The sequence below is a fragment of the Dama dama genome, chromosome 14 (assembly GCF_033118175.1).
Source record: "Dama dama isolate Ldn47 chromosome 14, ASM3311817v1, whole genome shotgun sequence".
Classification (NCBI taxonomy): domain Eukaryota; kingdom Metazoa; phylum Chordata; class Mammalia; order Artiodactyla; family Cervidae; genus Dama; species Dama dama.
The window spans coordinates 26,187,055-26,191,200 of record NC_083694.1 but is presented as its reverse complement, the minus strand read 5'-3'; the positions used below and the strand labels follow the sequence as shown (position 1 = coordinate 26,191,200).

Below are 4,146 nucleotides of genomic sequence, written 5' to 3'. Positions count from 1 at the left end.
TACCAGGTGCTGGGAACACGTGCTGAGTCACGTGGGATCTTTTGATGCTGTGCCCAGACAGACTCTCAAGTTGTGGCCGCGGACTCAGTAGTTGCTCCAAGGCGTGTAGGTTCCCTGACCAGGGATCGAACCCGAAATAGAACACAGTCTTAGCCACTGTGTGTGAGTGAGTGCGTTGCCTCACTGAGGTTTGTCCTGAGAGCACAGACCAGCTCTGGACACCGGTAAGTCCATCTCCAGGCCATTTTATTTATGTGCCCACAAGGTTTTTCCATCTCTAGCTGGTCTGAATTTCCTGTTGCTCGAACAAGAGTTAAGGGAGCCAAGAAGCCCAGGGTGACCTGAGGCTTCACCACAAACGTGTCCTTGTGGAGACCGCCCCCCGCCCCCAGACTGGGTGGACTGCGTGGTGGGAGGCACCAGCCAGAGAGGGCAGAGCCAGCCCCTGGGCTCTGAGACCAGCACCCTGCATTGGTTGTCAGGCTGCTGTAACAAAGGGCTGCAGACTGCAGGGCGCTTAACCAGCTGAAAGTGTCATTTCATAGTTCGGGAGGCTTCGAAGTCCAAGATCAAGTTGTCAGCAGGCTGGGAAGGAGAATCTGTCTCCTTGGCTCCTAGACTGCTGGCTGCTCGCTGTGTGTTCTTGCAGTCTTCCTTCCGTACTCATCTGGGTCCAAAGTTCCCTCCTCTCTAGTTGTGTCCATGGGCTAGGTAGTTGCTCCAAGGCATGTGGGTTCTCTGACCAGGAATCAAATCTGTCCCCTGAATTGCAAGGCAGATTCTTTACCACTGGGCTACCAGTGAAGTCCCCTCGCTTCAGGGGAGTCGGGTTCGATCCCTGGTCAGGAAACCTACACGCCTTGGAGCAACTACTGAGTCCGCGGCCACAACTTGAGAGTCTGTCTGGGCACAGCATCAAAAGATCCCACGTGACTCAGAGCAGGTTCCACGCGCCAGAACTAGGACCCAACACAGCCAAATAAGTACATAGATAAATAATTAAAAAACCCACTCTGACTCCTTATTTCCCCCTGAAAGTGGGAAATAAATCCCCCACGTGAAGTTATCTTCCCTGAACAGGAAGGGTAGAAAGCATTCTTACCACCATAGGTAGGGAATCCAAGGCCAAGGAAGATGTATGAACAAACTGTGTTACTTCATTAGTCTGCGACCCCAAGTACAAGCTCCTTTGTTAAATCTTCCCAAGTAATTATTTGTTTAAAAATGATATGTAAACATTCTGCTTTGGTTATTTCGGGAGTCCCATTTCTATGAGCATGCATGCTCAGGTGCTCAGTCTTGTCAGACTCTGCTTACTAGGCTCTTTGGCAAGAATACTGGAGTGGGTTGCCATTTCCTCCAAGAGATCTCCCCAACCCGGGGATTGAACCAGCGTCTCCTGCTCTCCTGATTGACAGGCAGATTCTTTACCACTGAGCCCTCCATGCATATGAATTAATTTTTAAAAATTTGTCTTGTGTCAATTGAATTATTAGAGCAACCAAAAGAACCCAGGAGTGGTGGTGGTGGGGGGGTGGTAGGAATTTCCCCCTTCCTGACTGTTGCACGGAGCATTTACCTGAGGACAGTATACCCACACCTGTCAATTGCAGTGTGGAATCACCTGGGGTCTCAGGCAGAACACCTGAGCATTTGAGGCAGCAAGCAGGGCAAAGGAAGGGAATGTGTGCTCAGCTGCTGAGTTGTGTCCGACTCTTTGTGACACCATGGACTGTAGCCTGCCAGGCTTCTTTGTCCAGGGGATTCTCCAGGCAGGAATACTGGAGTGGGTTGCCATTTCCTCCTCCAGGGGATCTTTCCTACCCAGGGACTGAACCTGCGTCTCCTGCATTTCCTGCATTGGGAGGCAGATTCTTTACCATTGCACCACCTGAGAAGCCCAAAGGAAGAGAATTCATTTGGGAGAAGAAAGCCCTTAGGTTTTGTTCCTAGCACAGAGATTCCCAAGCAGGATGCCCCAGAAGAGGACATGCCTTCTTTTCAGAGGAAGGGGCAGGGGTGGCGGCTGCAGGCCTGTCTGCTGCTCCTGGCAGCTCCAACTAGCAAATGGCCCCACTGTCAGGGGGTTGGGGATACAGAGTCCCCATGCCTTAGGACTGCCAGATTTAGCAATAAAAATACAGGATGCCCAGTTCAATTTCAGTCTTAGGTTCACAGCAATTTTTTTTTTTAAAGTACAAGTATTTCCCACACATTGCATGAACATACCTACACTACAAAATGACTTACCTGTTAGATCAAGAGATCAGGAAAGACCTCTCTGAGGGACATCTGTGCAGAGACCTGAATGAAATCAAGAAACAGCAGGACAGACCTGGGGGGCCAGGGGAAGCAGAGGATGGGAAGGTGTGGTTTATGGGAATCTCATAAAGGTCAGTGTGGTATGTTTCAGATTTCAATGTGAGCTGATGAAAATGCAGATCCGGTACCCTGCCTCTAATTAGAAGTTGTGGGCAGGCACAGGGCTCACTCCTAAATAAGCCCTCCTGGAGTCTGGCTTGCTCCCTCCTCCTCCTTGCATTTTCTGCACACAGTCCAGGGGGTTCAATTCACAGTCTTGGGGGTCAGAGGTGGGAGCCCTTCAGGGATCATCCCACACAAACCCCTCCTGTTTCTGGCGGAGGACAGGTGTCAGGGGTCTCTGAAGACCTCGCCCGCCAGAATGAAGGAGAGTGAGTGGCTCTTCAGTGCCTGGAATTCAGTTCCTGTGTGTTTCTGGAAAAAGCACGGGGAGCAGGTATGTAATTTTGGAGACACACCCCCTCCATGACACACACACACACACGCACACTCTCTCTCTCTCTCTCTCTCTTACCCTGTGACCGTCGCTTTTCAGCTGGGCCCCCTCGATGAGACATCTGGCTTTGATGCCGCCAAAATCTTGGCCTTCTCTACCCACTGAGGTCAGATAAAAAACACAGAGACAGAGTTTGGAGGAAATAGAAAGGTGGTTTTAATCTTCTGGCGGCGGAGGGAAGATGAAGCAGGCTCATGCCTCAAGAATTGTGTCCCTCTTCCAGGGGGAGTCTAAGGGATTATATAGACGAGGGTTCCAAGTTCTGGGTTGGTGATGAGGAACAAAGGTATAAGGATCTTGTATAATTCTTGTATTGTTTCAAAAACAGTCGGAGGCTGGCATCAGGTAGCCCGGTAGTTGGGTCCATTGTCTTTTCTGAGTTGTACTGGGCTTTCTTTGTATAATGCAAAAAGAGAGAGAGAAAAAAAACACCAGCAAGGAAGAGAGTGCGGTAAAGGTGAGAACAGATACAGGATGTAATTAGCATAGAGTCAAAGGATAAGAGATGCAGAATGACGCTTATACAGAGCTAGGAGGCAGAAAAGCAAACTCAGTTATAGACAACAGATTAGCGACAGTGAAAGTAAAACCTAGGAGTGATCAAGCCTGTTCACTGTTCTCTTTATCTTCTTTGTTCTCAGAAAAGAAAAACTCACTCCTCTTTTTTCCTTCGCGTTACACCAGCTTGTGTCAGGCGGGAGGTGGTCTCTACCTGGCAGCTCTGTGTTCCCTGACCCCTTGGGCCATGTTTGCAGGTCTAACTGGAGTCTCTGGCTAGGGCTCAACTTCCTTTTTTCTGGTTTGTAAGAACATGCCAGAGAAAGAACAACGTCCCTTCCCCAGAGCAAGGGCCCCAGAAAGCTCCTTACACTTCTCTTCTCCAAGCTGGGCGGTCAATCGCAGGCCTCTGACTCTTCCTGGGCAGCCTGGACTTCAGCCCCCAGCGCCTCTGACAGCCCCACGAGCCTGTCTGCCCAGACCTCCGTCCACCCACCGCCTCCGCGAAGGGAAGCGAAAGGGTCAGAACTGCCCGAGAAATGCCCCCTCCCCTCCAGCACCTCCTGCCCCCGCAGTCCGGCCCCGCCCCGGGCACACCCATCCTCTGCGGAAGGACGCGCCAGGGCCGCCCCCCTCCCCCGCGTGGCCCCCTCCCCCGCCTCCCCCGGCTCCCCAGCCCAGGGGAGAACTGAGACAGGAAATGAGCTCAAGTGCTCCGGCCACAGAGAGGGCGGCTCCCGCAGGCCGGCGCTGCAGGTGCCTGCAAGTTTCTGAAGCAGACCTCACTCCTGCCCCAACCCACAGCGTCAAGACCTGGAAAACCTGAACAC

The 4,146-nt window shown here is 51.8% G+C and overlaps 1 long non-coding RNA gene across 2 annotated transcripts; it reads right to left on the bottom strand.

Moving 5' to 3' along the window:
* Nucleotides 1-306: 306 nt before the first annotated feature.
* LOC133069592 (uncharacterized) lies at nt 307-3,845 on the bottom strand. 2 transcript variants are annotated; one of them, XR_009695910.1, is made up of 4 exons: nt 3,688-3,845; nt 2,837-2,919; nt 2,251-2,736; nt 307-762 (listed from the first exon to the last, which is right to left on the bottom strand). It is a non-coding gene; the product is annotated as an uncharacterized LOC133069592 (long non-coding RNA). The 2 variants fall into 2 exon arrangements; XR_009695909.1 differs by lacking the exon at nt 307-762 and adding an exon at nt 822-959.
* Nucleotides 3,846-4,146: the final 301 nt, after the last annotated feature.